The 15,691-nt window shown below is 41.7% G+C and overlaps 1 pseudogene; it reads left to right on the top strand.

Annotated features, from left to right (window-relative positions):
* The window catches only part of LOC149200925 (rhamnogalacturonan I rhamnosyltransferase 1-like), a 49,811-nt pseudogene that overhangs the window by 807 nt on the left and 33,313 nt on the right, over positions 1-15,691 (top strand).

Consider the following 15,691-nt stretch of genomic DNA (forward strand, 5'->3'; position numbering starts at 1 on the left):
GCCATGCCTTTTTGCGATCCTTTTGCACCTGTTGATGAAACTATGTTAGGAAATGATCTTCTTCTAGTTCTACCAGCTACGCGCGATGCACCTCCATAGTATCACGATTAGCCATATTTGTCAATGCGGCAATCCGTATGCTTGGCACAATGTATTCCATGGGCATTACAACCTCCTGCCCATATACTAGTTGGAAAGGGGTTTGGCCTGTCAACTTTTTACAAGTGGTCCTATACACCCAAAGGACTACTGGTATGCGAACATCCAAGTCATTTTGCTTCACGTTGCAAACCTTTGTCAAGGCATTCTCCAAGATTTTGTTGAAGGATTCTACCGTACCATTAGCTTGAGGGTGATATGGTGTACTCTTCTAATGATATACTTGGAATTCCTCAAGCATCACAACAATTGTTTCATTTAAGAAGTGCGTGCCCCTATCACTCATTAAAATTTTAGGGCAGCCAAACTGGGACAAAATAAACTCAAAGATGAACTTCACAACAGTAGATGCGCTATAGTCCTTTACCGGTTGTGCCTCCACCCATCATGTCAAGTATTCAGTTGTTGTAATAATGTATCGCGCCCCGTTCTTTTCCATGGTGGCTAAATTGGACCCACAAATTCTATTACCCATTTATTGAACACCTGCAAGGTTATTTGCGGATTTAATGGCAACTCATCCCTTCACTTTGGTCTCCCTGTCCTCTGAAAAGCATCGCTCACCCTACAATATATCTTTGAGTCCTTATGCATTGTTGGCCACCAAAGCCCTTGTGCACAGGATCTTCTGGCAATCGCTTTTTCTGCATAATGCCCGCCTTCTACTCCTCCATGCGCTTTTGCAAGAATGTATGACTATTCATACTCCGGGACATATCTGCGTAGTATCTCATCAAAGCCCATTTTGTACAAGTGTCCAACAATCATAGAGAAGTTAGCCGCTCAGACCACCATTTATTTCTTCTGTTGCATCGAATATCCTTCTGTGGTTGTTCCAGTAGACAAAAACTAAATTATATCTGCGAAGTGATCGTCTGCAACATGAGCAAAAAAGAGTTGCGTGTTAGGTAACCCTTCTTCCAAACTTGTAAGCTCATCACCAGTCTTGATCCTGGATAGGTGGCCAGGACCAACATTAAGGTGCCCAGGCTTCACAATCAACTCAAAATCATATTCTTGAAATAGCAACAACCACCTGCAAATCTCCCCCCCCCCAACATAGGTTTATTGACGAGGTATTTTAGAGCAGAATGGTCTGTATACATTTTGAAGTGTGCACCTAATAGATAGTGTTGGAATTTCTGTAGAATGTACACCATTGCTATACCTTCACGCTCTGTAGTCAAATAGTTCTTCTCCGCCTTTGATAATTTCCTACTCGCAAATGTTATAGGATGATCAATGTCTCCTTCACCTGGTTGGGTCAGCACCACACCTAGTGCAATACAGGATGCATCCACATGAACATGAAACTCCTTTTTCCAATCCGGGAACACCAGAATGGGCGCAGTGACCATTTTTTCCTTCAAAATGTCTAAACTTCTTTAGCAATCTTTGTCCCAACAGAATGTTGCATCCTTCTTCAACAATCTTTCCATTAGCATAGTTATTTGCACATACACCTTGATAAACTTTTTATAATATCCAATATGGCCCAACGTTGTGCGCAACTATTTTACGTTCTTCAGGGCCTCTAAATTGACAATGACAACTATCTTGGTAGGGTCTACCATCAATCCCTGCTTGTAAACCACATGTGTTAGGTCCCTATACTACTAGTGTAACCCCTTATTGTTATTAGTAAACCCCCCTTATTATATTGTTGTGCCCATGTAGTCCCCATATTGTTATTATTGTGCCCTTACATTATTATTGTTATGTCGGCTTTGATTATATTATGACCCCTTAGACTCCTATATATAGAAAGGAAGTCTTGTCATTTATATCATCTAAAAATTGTTCATTTGTGTAATGTAAAGGAGGTTTCCCCCTCGAAGAGGCTGAATTCTAAGGCATTGATCTATATTTTCTATCTTTTTGTGAGCTGGTTTCATAACATTTGGTATCAGAGCTTTGGATTCTAGGGTTCACTGCTCCAAACAGGTCATCATGGAATTTTCGCTATAATTTTTTTTTTTTTTTTTGACGTTTCAGAAGCGAAAAAAAACCCATTTTAGACAAAATCTCACTGAACCTCGGGTCCAAATTTCATATCTTGTCTCGCTATATTTTTGGAGATATGATATGAGGAAATTAGGGTTTTTGTAAGCTCTAGAATTTCATCTAAAACGGGTCATCATGGAATTTTCGATATAACTCTTTCGCTTTGAAGTTTCAGAAGCTAAAAAAAAACTCATTTGAGAGGAAATGGTCTGAACCTCGGCTCCAAATTTTAGATCCTGTCTCGCTATATTTTCGGCGATATAATCTAAGTAAATTAGGGCTTTTGCATACCCCCGAATTACATTCCAAACAGGTAAGATTGGGAAAATCGTCATAACTTTCTTTCTGAGCATCAATTTGAATTTTCGTAAGAAGTTACAGAAAGAGGACGGATTGTAGTTTTTGGGATACCATTTTCAGAATCTAAGGTTGAAAGAGTGACCCACGACACGTCATACAAGTTTCATCTACTAAACATGTCTATATTCAGGTCACCATGGGAGATTTGGTATAACTCTTACTTGGAGAATCCAATCTTGATCATACTTATGGCATTGGAAGGAGGACACAGAGAGCTACTGCAGGAAGAAATTACAGAAGTTGGCGATTTGAAATTACAGAGTTACAGTCATTTCAAGATCGAGCTCCTAAAATGAAGAAAAGGTGATATGAGGAAGTTTAATGGCAAGGATTCGGTAAATTGGATACTACAGATGGAGCAATATTTTGATCTACATGGTGTACCGCTGTTACAAAAGGTATGTATTTCATCTTCATATTTAGAAACCGATCAATTTTTATGGTATAAAGGACTTTGTTCTCGTAAACAACTTGTTACGTGGTCAATTTTCACGGAGGAAATGATAGCACATTAAGCGGATACAAAGAGCAACACCTTCTTGTTGGGTATACGACCAAAGTCCCACATTGACTAGAAGTGGGGAGGATCATGGGTATATAAGGATGGACAAATATCTCCATTGGTATGAGGCCTTTTGGGGTAAATCCCAAGAGAAAATCCATGAGGGCTTAGGCCCAAAGTGGACAATATCATACCATTGTGGAGATATGTGGTGTCTAGAGTCCCAACAAGTGGTATCGGAGCCAAGTTCAAAGTTAGCCAAGTGGATGAATCCTCGGAATACTGAACGAAGGTGGTGGGCCTCGGTAATATCACGATGGGATCCGTGGATGAGCTCGGTTAGACAGGCGGTGTGCTTCGGATTCTTCATGGACGTGTCTTGGTCCCAACATGGTGAAGAGGAGTTGACCTGGGATAGAGCAAGCTCTCGAGGCAAGTGGTGCTCCATGTAAGGCGTGTGCTTCCAACGCATTGGAGCGAAGAATCCTGGTTGGTAGAGAGTGGACGGATGGATAATCATTTGAGGGGAGGCTTGATGGTCCTTTGTTCGAGGGGAGGATTGTTGGGTATACGACCAAAGTCCCACATTGACTAGAAGTGGGGAGGATCATGGGTATATAAGGATGGACAAATATCTCCATTGGTATGAGGCCTTTTGGGGTAAAGCCCAAGAGCAAATCCATGAGGGCTTAGGCCCAAAGTGGACAATATCATACCATTGTGGAGATATGTGGTGTCTAGAGTCCCAACGCTTCTTTAGAGAAACAACACAACAAATGGAAGAAAAAAGAGCAAAAGGGCTTTGTTACAAAGTGGAAAGAAAAATTACGGAAACAAGGAAGACTACACCTCACAACTATAAAGATGGAAGTGTTGTTTCTCCTAGTCTTCCACAACCTACAAGGGTTACACCACAAAAATTGGAAGAAAAAAGAGAAAAAGGGCTTTGTTACAATTGTGATAACAAATACATTAAATGTCATAAGTGTGCTGAGAAGAAATTATTTTACATTGATTGTGGAGAGGAGGAAGAAAAGGATCAAGAAAAATCAAAAGAAGAGGATATACACCAGGAACCAACCCCTGAGAAAGAAGAAATGATTCCAACTATATCTTGTAAATCATTGGCAAGAATTACCACTCCTCAAAATCTCAAGATAGAAGGACATATCAAGAAGAAAAAGGTACAAGAAGTGGAAGATCACATCAAGGAAGAAGAAATGAATCCAACCATATCTTGTAATGCATCGGTTGGAATTACCACTCCTCAAACTATCAAGATAGAAGAACATATCAAGAAGAAAATGTTCAAGAAGTGAAACATCACATTGAGCATCAAGAAATGAATCTGACCATATCTTGTAATGCATTGGAAGAAATTACCACTCCTGAAACTCTCAAGATAGGACATATCAAGAAGAAAAGGATTCAAGTAGTGAAAGATCACATCGAGCATCAAGAACAAGTTCTCCAACTTTTAAAGGATAACGCCACTTTGGTGTAGAATCGAATGAAACAACAGGCAGATCAACATCGCAGTGAAAGAAGTTTTGATGTAGGGGATGGGGTACTTTTATGGATACGTCTCAAGCAAGATATTTATGAGAAGGAAATGTTGGCAATACTACATGCACTTAAGAAATGGCGAATCTACCTAATAGGAAGACACTTCAAGGTAAAAACAAATCATGATAGCCTTAAATACTTTTTAGAACAAAGATTATCCTCTGAAGAGCAATGAAAATGGGTCACAAATATGTTGGGTTACAACTTTGAAATCATCTACAAAAAAGGGAAGCAAAATGTTGTGGCAGATGTACTCTCAAGAAAGGATGAGGATGTGGAAGCATTGTTGTGTGCCATTTCTATTATCCAACTAGATTAGATAAACGGAGCAAGGAATGAATGGAAGAAGGACGAAGAAGTGTGGCCACTCATTCAAAAGTTGCAGAAGATCTCAGTTCAATCAATATTGCCAGAACTTGACGAGAAAGGAAAAATTATTTTGGAATGTGGAGCAGTCACAAAAACAAGAACCTGACAGCTACAAAATCGATCAATTTCAAAGTATCTCATCAAGTGGAAGAACTAACTCGCTGAAGATTCCGCACGGGAGGATAAGAATTTTATATAGAAGCATCAAGAACTACTCAAGCGTTGAGGACAACACTTTTTGAAGGAGAGGGGCATGTTAGGTCCCTATACTACTAGTGTAACCCCTTATTGTTATTAGTAAAACCCCTTTATTATATTGTAGTGCCCATGTAGTCCCCATATTGTTATTATTGTGCCCCATAGAAGCCCACTATTGTTATTATTGTGCCCTTACATTATTATTGTTATGTCGGCTCTGATTATATTATGACACCTTAGACTCCTATATATAGAAAGGAAGTCTTGTCATTTGTATCATCTAAGAATAGTTCATTTGTGTAATGTAAAGGAGGTTTCCCCTCGAAGAGGTTGAATTCTAAGGCGTTGATTTATCTTTTCTATCTTTTTGTGAGCTAGTTTCATAACAACACGACCCAAAAATATTCCATACGGTATGCAGAAGATGCACTTTTTTAGGTTAAGGGGGATCTGATGTCTTCGACAGGTATCCAACATGAGGTGCAGACTGGAAACATGGCACTTAACCAACCCAAACATGGTCCAATCGTCAAAGTAGACCTCTAAAAGTATGTGGATAAATTCCTTAAAAGCCGCAATTACCACTCTTGAAAAGATTGCAGGCACATTATTCAGCCCAAAAAGAATTACTGTATATTGAAAACAACTCCATTCCGTCACGAAGGTGGTCTTACTTTGATCCTTCGACGCGAGCTTGATTTGATAGTACCCTGATAACCCATCATTGAATGAGTATGCTTCTTTCCCTCCAACATTCCAACACCTCGTCTGTAAATGGTGTAGGGAATGGGTGATGGACTCACACATCATTCAAGTTCCTCAGGTCTAAGCATATCCAAATTTCATCCTGCAGCTTCTTTTATTGGACTACCATGGGACTTACCCAATCTAATTCCTCCATAGGTTCAATGATCTCAACTTCAAACATCTTATCCAACTCCTTGTGCACTTTTTCCTTATATTTTGGATTTAATCGGTAGGGGTGCTGCTTTATAGGCTTTGCATCGGGCTTCATAGCAATCTTCATGACACCCAAATCCCTTACGATGCCCTTTAGATCAGAGAATTTGGAGGGAAACAAGTCCTGATACACATGCAATAGCTCTGCGACCTTATCAACTGTATCTTCATCCCAATAGTCACCTATCTTAGCAAACTTCGGTTGTATGTCTGATCCAATATTTACTTGCTTAGTCTTTAAAGGCTCTGATATGTCAGGGATTGCTGCCTTAGGTCCCTCAACCTCGTGTTGTCCTTTGGACTTAGGAATATTAATGTTTCTGGGGTCATCTTCGCTTTCTTCTGTAGTCACATTATAACATTCCAGCACATGGCACAACTGCGTATTCCAATCTGGTTGAACCCATTCTACTGGTTCCTCAGGTATTTTGAAGATCGCTGCTTTGATTTCTTGGAGCGCCTCATCAATACATTCAAATCCATCTTCAAAGCTGAAATTTAACAGGAAGCTTTCCTTCAGGATATCCCATTCAGCCATCCCATGTCGCAGCTCAGTTTCCAAGTACCAGTTCATTGGGATGGTATCCAAAGTGTGATAAAAGATGTGAACTCATTCCGGCTGTTGTTACTCTCCCCATGCTTTAGTCCATCACGCCAAATGTTCACATGGATCGTCTTTGCCTATGTATTTTTATGTCATATGGGTATTGGGGTACCCAAACCTCAACTTCATCATTCTCCAATATTCTTTAGAATCAGCGAAGCTATCCTTATGCGTACCCCACCAATGGGCAGGTGTAGCTCGAAGTTCTAGAACTAGCGCTTGGAACCGATGCTCTTCTAGCACATCCCTTTCAAACTTATCCAAAAACAAGTTAAGATCTACTAATCCATCATGATAAGGTAAATTTTGTACCTCAATGGATATGCATCGAAGCTATTTTGTCAACATATTACAACGCAATGAGGAGACTTCATTTAATCTGTTCTACCAATGCTCAAGCTCTTCATTAGAATAGGAAGTGTAGGAACTATCCCTATCCCACGTGATCTGTCTATCCATTGTAGGGTTGATCCAGTCCTCATCGCACATAGTGATCTTATAAATCTGATCAAGATCATCCTCCTCCTCATAATTACGTACCAGTTCTGTATATCACGCATCTTTAGTTGGACCAATGGAACGATGACCCGAAGCTCCTTTCTTTTGAACATTATTTTGCATTTTTTGAGATTAATAATTGCATCCATATCAAAGGCCCAATCAATGCTTAACAACGTAGGGTAAGGGTTACTATCTTCAACTATTTCGATCACTTCAAAATTAGCTAGGGCGCTTTCTCCTTCAATATCTACTGTGACCCCATACAAGTGCCCCATAGGAATGATATTTTGTTGGTTTTCCATACGTAGTTGGATAGGAGACCATTGCAGCCCATGCCTCCCCATTCTTTCTAAAGTTTTCTTTGGCAGAACATTCACATCAGATCCTAGATCAAGAATTACCTAGTCCATCTCATATTCCCTCATTTGCACAGTTAGTCTCATCTCGCGACATGTTCACAGTTACCTGTACAATTATCAATCAACTCCTGTAGCCATTCTATCGCCTTTCTATCCTGTAGAAGCTTCATACAAGTCTTCAAAAATGTTGCTAACAACGAAGGTTCTATGTCTTGTTGTTATAGACATTTTTGTGCCTTACAGCATGAAGCGTGAAATGTCAATAATCTGAGGGATCCAAAGTCCCTAAACATGTTGTTCCTACCCCTAGAGGAACAAGGTCAGCAAACCACAGTACTAAAAATCAGTTCTCCACCTGAAAACACTAAAAAACAAGCTATTTCTGGATCTTGTCAGCTGCTCCACTGAGCATCTGCGCTGAATGTCAACTGCTCCACTCTGTACCTGCGCTGAATGTCAAAAGCAATGAAGGCTACCTGCGCTGGGCGAGATTGGCCAAGTGGCACAGTCATTCTACAAGGTGTCAAATGCCCAGGAAGCTTCCAAAATGACACTTGGATCAGGGAATTCGCCTTGTGATGAGTAAGAGGATCTAGATCTCCAAGTGGAAGCAAGAAACTCCAAGTGGACTCAAGAACTGAAGTATAACTGAAGTGGGAGAGGACACTAGTCAGCTTCATGCCAATCTCAAGCTGACTCATCCTTTCTCCAAAACTCCTATATATAGAGCTCTCTCATGAGGTCTAGGGAGGCGGGAATCTTGTGAATGTAAGGAAGTGCTGTTGGTTTGTGCATAGAACTATTGGGTGATTGCTTTGAAGGAGGTGAAGAGGAGATTTCTTTCTGCTGGGAGGTGTTGCTGGATTGGGCCTCTTATGGTTGTAACACTCTCAGAACTTTACTTCTTCCATTAATAAAGCATTTTAGGTTCTTCTATATGCATGTGTCTTTGTGGCGTATTGATGCTTGTATATTTGATTTATTCTAATCCTTGAATCAATTATGGATGTATGCTTCTTGTAGTCTCCCTTTCTTGTGCTTTTGCAGGATCTTTGTGTAGCTGGGCCAGTGAAAGAGCAAGGAGCTGGGAGCAAGCAGCAAAGAGGGAAGATTGGATCAACCATTAGCGGAAGACAACGGTTAGTGGATCCCTTTCTCCTCTCTCTTACATCTCATAAAGAAGTAATCTTGAATAGCTTTGTATTCAGTTGTTGCTGAGGTATTATCACCCTTAGAGCAGGGTGAGTCATCCCCAGTGGAGTCGCCAATTTGTTGTTGGGAAAAGTATCCAATACGGAATGGCCCTATCCCCGACCCCAAAATGAGTTGGAGTACTTGCTTGCGGATCCTCTGCAATTTCCTCTATCGCAATCAAACCCGGTGGAAGAGGAAGACCGTCAGGTCCGTAAAATATTTCTGGTGCCGAAGAAGTGGTTGCTTCGACAGCGACAGTTGTTTGAGGAACAAAACTTTCTGGACCGGTTACAGATGGAACTGGTTCAGTTACACAAGTATTTTCCCCCAGACTAGGATCAGTATTACTGTCCTTCTGTGGCTGTTGAACTTCTTCTATAGAGGCAGGGTTTCCAGAAATGTAAGGAGTAACCGGAACCTCAGATGCAATCGGAACACTCTATTTCCTTCATCAGAAGTTAATCCACCACAAGTGGAAGTCCCTGTAGAATCGCTAGGCAATCTTTTGGATAGACTTAAAATGTCTGAACAACCGTCATCGTCTAGGACTGTGTCAAATGACACAGCGACAACAGAAGCCCCTACCGTCACTCCAACGATGTTTGCCGGCATATCAGCTGTCCCAACTAGCTCTCAACAGCTAGAAGGAGTCCACCAAGGGACTATTTCGATAGTATGGTCTGTTCCAGTTTGTTCATCCGGAGTAATACCCGGTAATTCTTATGTTGAAACTCGACAGATTGATCCTCATGGAGGTCAATTTGGGCCATCTAGTCCTCAAGGACTAACAATCCCTCTGAGTTCTGGATTGCTACCATATGGGGGGCAGTATGCCTTTTCATTACCTCCTCCGGGAGGATATCCATATGGCAGTTCACAACAGTATTCAGGTTATATTGGAATTGCATCAAGTAGTTGGGTACCTATGCTACCTCAACAACCAAGGATTGTATATTCTATGCAACAGTGTGTACCTGTGACGAACATCCCAACCACACCGGCTATTGTAACCGTGTCGCAAGTTCAAGCGATGCCTGTTACATGTCAACCTCAGATTTCTCAGGTTGTAATGCAACAGTCGCTTGACCATGGGTCACAACCACAATCGCCAACTGGTGGGACGACACAAGTACAAACGGGTACAATTACCCCACACCTTGGTCCAATGGTTAGCATGGCGCAACAGAACATGGCGTCACAACCATGGCTTGTACAATACCAACAACCGCAATTCCAGCAAGTGTACCAAGGTTCTGAGCAGCAGATCTTTGCGAACAGTGGACAACCGTATATCCAAAACGGTCAAAACCAACCATTTTGCAGTGGTCAAGTCCACCAACCGTATCAGTCATACCAACATCAATTACATTATGCTGGTATGCAAAGACCCACTGCTCAAGCGATTCCATCGTACCCTGGTTACGCTTCGCCTAACCTGAATCAACAGTTACCATTCGTGGCAACTTTAGAGTTACCCGATTTACACCGTTTAACCAACGATCCGATTGCTTATGCCCCTTGGTGACCAGCGATTCCTCATAAACTTCCATCTGACATTCCTAAATTCAATGGAAATCCAGGTGAAGACCCATCGAATCACGTGATGACTTTTCATCTGTGGTGTTCGTCGAACACCCTTAACGACGATTCGATAAGACTTCGCCTTTTTCAGAGGACATTGACAGGTCCAGCGGCTAAATGGTATATTGAATTGCCAAGAGCCTCTTTCGACAACTTTAGTTCCCTAGCCACGACTTTCTTAACCCACTTTCAATTACCGATAAGGTATGAAACGGGAACATAAATATTAACCAACTTCAAACAGACAACTGCTACCCATATATCTGATCATATACATGAGTGGCGACGTCGTCGTAGGATGGTAAAAACGTACGTTCCCGATCAGCTATTAGCTGAATGGTTTATCAAGTCATTACTTCCTGCCATCACGGAAGATGTGGCAAAGGGGGGAGTCGTAACGGAAGAGCAGGTTATCGCTCGTGCACAATATCTGGACTTGGTCTATACTCAGTCCGACACGCTCTACGACAAAATACCTGACGCCCCTAGACCGGAATTCTCAATTCCTTCTCCTCCTAAATCAAACAATGACTCTCACGCCGGCGATGGCGTGATTAGCAAGCACAAAATTTATAGTCAAAATGTAAATGAAGAACTTCTTGCCTCAGAAGTAAATGCCATTTCGACTGACAAGGGAAAACGACTGAAGCAACCAGGGGGCAAGAAGAAAAAGAAAGGGAGAAAAAGGAAACCCCAGCAGGGTGTCATATATGCGATGAGGATCATTGGACGAAAGATTGTCCACATATAGCTGAAGTTAAGAAACTCTTTAAGAGTTCAAAAACCCCAGCAGTATTGACTGATCCGTTTCCTAATCCAGGTCAAAATCTGGTTGCTAATCAAAATGCTTCCCGATCCCAAGTGCTTATGTTGTCTACCTCAAAGCAGCAAAATAATGCTTTGACGAGGAATAACGATTACAGGAATCCAAAGCTGTCGAACAACAAGGCTAATGAACAACCTAGTAGTTCGACAACAACTTTGACCGAAGTTGTGCCACCCATCGTCCCTGAGCCAATGATAAAGTCGCAAAAGGGAGCAGTACACAAATCAACATTTAATCCTTGTGCGAAAATAGCACAGATAGAGGACCTGGCCCAATCGCCGTCCGTTATGTCGACACTTGAGGTACCGCAAAATAGCTTCTCCCAAGAGCAAGCTTTATTATCAGCAATAGGTGGAATTGACCCAATGGATTCCAATCTTGTGGCCTTTGATCATAAAGGATATGACCCTCAGTTACCAGCTCAACTAGCTTTCCTTATTCAAGTGAAAGCCCTCAACAAAACTGTTCATCAAACAATTATTGATGAGGGGGCATCTACATGTCTTATGTCGATGAGTTGCTGGAAAGATTTAGGCTCACCACCCTTGTCGAAATCGTCAACGACGTTAAAAGCATTTGATGGACGATCATACACTCCATACGGGATTTTAAGTAACTTGCAAGTTGAACTGGGGGGCAAAACAGTAGGAATTGATGTTGAAGTAATTGATGGAAACCTCGATTACAACATCCTACTCGGAAGACCATGGATCTATGCCATGGCCGCAGTTGTGTCGACCTACTTCAGGAAGATTGCATTTCCCTTCCAAGGAGGAATTACAATCGTCGACCAACAAACTTTTCTCCCCAACAGTTCACAAGTTACGGGAAGCATTCCAATGATCCATGGAAGGAATCATTCGCTCCAAAATATCGGAGTAGGTCTCCTAAAAGACCCTGCCTTAATGGGTACTTTTGCCCTACCGCCTCCAAGTAATCTGGCAGAAGTGGCCACAGTGGAATATGAAACCTTCTATGTCTGATGGATTTGGACTTCGAGGATAGTTCCTATCTCATGTCAACCTCGTTAAAAAATGAAACAAAGAGTCAAGAGGATAGTTCTTTACTGTGTCAACCTCATTAAAAAATGAAACGACCCCCTGGAGTCTAGGGGGCATATGCCTCGTTTGCATTATTATGCTGGGGGCATGCAAAATTATTCGAGCAGTTTTAGCACATAGTTCATGCTCGTTAAAAAATAAACATAAGATTGAGCAAGGTTTTGGCGCATTCAAGCTCGTTAAAAAATGAACCTATCCCGGTAAATAACCATTGTGATCGTAAATTTATCAGCCATAAAAAGCCATTGGTCGTGTTTTGCACCTGCCACCTCCACTGTCATTTGGCCGATCGTTCACCTCCATATGATTGTTTACCCATTTTGAGGAACAGCTGCGAAGAGTGATTTCACCTAGCCATCCTTGTGACATTGCCGTGATTGGAAAATTCCAACCTGTACCTGGAATCTGCTGCTATCCTTGTTTATCATTCGTTCCTCAAAAGCCAAGTCTTCTTTGAGCTCTTTTCATCTGACTCGTAAAATATGAAAAGTTTGCCGAGTTTTGGCCTTCCAGCTCGTTAAAGTGACCAGAAGAGCTATCCCTCCTCTAGATTTTAATCTTTTTGGACCTGAGGGATTATTACATAGAAAGGTCGAGTGCTTGTTTTATTCGGCTCGTTAAAGTTATCGAAAACTCATCCCTTCTGTATTATTTTATACTTTTTCGGACTTAAGGGATTAGATGACGAAAAAGGAATTTTGGAGTTAACTTTCTGTACCTTTTCAGACTCTCTAAAAATGAAAAGGACCGAGTTTTCCTTGTCGTTAGACTCGTTAAAATGATTAAATAGCGACAAACTTGTCTTTAGACGAGAACGAGTTTCCCTATCGCTAAGCTTGTTAAAACATAGCGATGGGCTTGCCCGAAGGGCAGGTTATAGAACAAGCATATGTTATCCTCCTCAAGCTTGACAAAAATAAAGAGGTACTGGTCAGAAATGACTGGGGAAAAATTGGGAGAACCTCAAAGCTTTAATGGTAGCAAGTCGCTCTTGAACGTGACACTTTGTCCTCCGTATCACATCGGGTTGGGTTGTTTCATTCACCGGTCTCATCACCATGGTCCTCGCCAAACCATCCACATTTGGGGTAATGCTACCGATCCATCACATCAGTGTCGTTATATGTTCAAGAGATGTGTTCAGAAAGAGTCAACCATGTCCCATCCACTGCCATACATTATCCTTCATCCACCCATGATCGCCACCCTGAATCATATTTCACAGATTGTTTTCACCTCCACTAAAATCATTAGCTCCGTTCCGTGTCACCGATGTGGGATTCATTAAGGCCCTCCTTTGACGGATCACTTCTTGTCGACTTCAGCTCATTATCCAAGAAGTTGATCTAGGAACAAACCCCCCAGTACTTTGAAGCTTGCATGCCTCAATGGCAAGTTTCTCACTTCCGGCGACAGGTATACATCAATGACCTTCGACCAGAAGATTTTGCGTGGTGTTCGATGCCAAGTCCTTTATTCACACCACGTGAATTGTACTACAGTACCTTGAGGGTCATTGTCATTATTGGTGATTCCTCTCGCGCTTGTTAACGGTTTACATTATTGACCGGTAATCAAGCGATGTCTGTCCATGTTCGACTTCAGCGCAATTCTCACATGGATCGACTTGTACTTAGAGTGAAGATCGAACGAGTTTTGAAGACCCCGGATCTAGTTTCATCCATCCGGGCTACGATATATATATTCAGGATATAAAGACATTTGTTATGTACATCATTGCAGCAGATGATCATCCTACTCAAAGGATGATAATTTCAGCAGAGAATTATCAGTCTACCACCAGACGATCGTCTGTTCTATGTACCAAAATGAATTTATAAAGCTGAGCATGGGAATGCCCGCCTTAGCTAGATCATGAAAGCAGAATGAAAAATAATGTATTGTATTGTATTTTATTACAGGGCACCTCTCAGCGATTGAATGAACTTCGGATCCTCCTGATAAAGCATTTCACCCGATAAACGACCTCATACTTTAGGGGGCAACTGTTATAGACATTTTTGTGCCTTACAGCATGAAGCATGAAATGTCAATAATCTGAGGGATCCAAAGTCCCTAAACATGTTGTTCCTACCCCTAGAGGAACAAGGTCAGCAAACCACAGCACTGAAAATCAGTTCTCCACCTGAAAACACTAAAAAACAAGCTATTTCTGGATCATGTCAGCTGCTCCACTGAGCATCTGCGCTGAATGTCAACTGCTCCACTCTGTACCTGCGCTGAATGTCAAAAGCAATGAAGGCTACCTGCGCTGGGCGAGATTGGCCAAGTGGTATAGTCATTCTGCAAGGTGTCAAATGCCCAGGAAGCTTCCAAAATGACACTTGGATCAGGGAATTCGCCTTGTGATGAGTAAGAGGATCTAGATCTCCAAGTGGAAGCAAGAAACTCCAAGTGGACTCAATAACTGAAGTATAACTGAAGTGGGAGAGGACACTAGTCAACTTCATGCCAAGCTCAAGCTGACTCATCCTTTCTCCAAAACTCCTATATATAGAGCTCTCTCATGAGGTCTAGGGAGGCAGGAATCTTGTGAATGTAAGGAAGTGCTGTTGGTTTGTGCATAGAACTATTGGGTGATTTCTTTGAAGGAGGTGAAGAGGAGATTTCTTTCTGCTGGGAGGTGTTGCTGGATTGGGCCTCTTATGGTTGTAACACTCTCAGAACTTTACTTCTTCCATTAATAAAGCATTTGAGGTTCTTCTATATGCATGTGTCTTTGTGGCGTATTGATGCTTGTATATTTGATTTATTCTAATCCTTGAATCAATTATGGATGTATGCTTCTTGTAGTCTCCCTTTCTTGTGCTTTTGCAGGAACTTTGTGTAGCTGGTCCAGTGAAAGAGCAAGGAGCTGGGAGCAAGCAGCAAAGAGGGAAGATTGGATCAACCATTAGCGGAAGACAACGATTAGTGGATCCCTTTCTCCTCTCTCTTACATCTCATAAAGAAGTAATCTTGAATAGCTTTGTATTCAGTTGTTGCTGAGGTACTATCACCCTTAGAGTGGGATAGGGTCATTCCGTATTGGATACTTTTCCCAACAACACTTGTGCACTATTGTTTCCTTCACGGTTCTCCTGACTTCTTGAGGTAGAAGCTTCTACGAGGCTCCTTTTAGCTTCCATGAAAGTTTCCTTCACGCGGCTCAGGTCAAATCCAAATTCCTTCTTAGCAGCTTTGCGTACCCATCCTTCAGCCTCTACCTGATTCCCCTTATCTTCTTCTGTGGCTATACCACATTGTGTCATGATATTGATGCTAGGCTGCTCTTCGCAAGGCTCCACTCTCATCATTTGGATATTCTGCGTAGGTGTTTGAGCTTTATTTTCTTGCATCTTTGCTATAAGTACTGGGAAATCTTCTATGACGTGGTCAAACTGCCGACAATACTGACAGGAGGGGTGTGTCAATTTCTGACAGTGA

Source organism: Pinus tabuliformis, chromosome 2_1, assembly GCF_031772625.1.
Source record: "Pinus tabuliformis cultivar Carrire ecotype Pingquan chromosome 2_1, CPIR1, whole genome shotgun sequence".
Lineage (NCBI taxonomy): Eukaryota > Viridiplantae > Streptophyta > Pinopsida > Pinales > Pinaceae > Pinus > Pinus tabuliformis.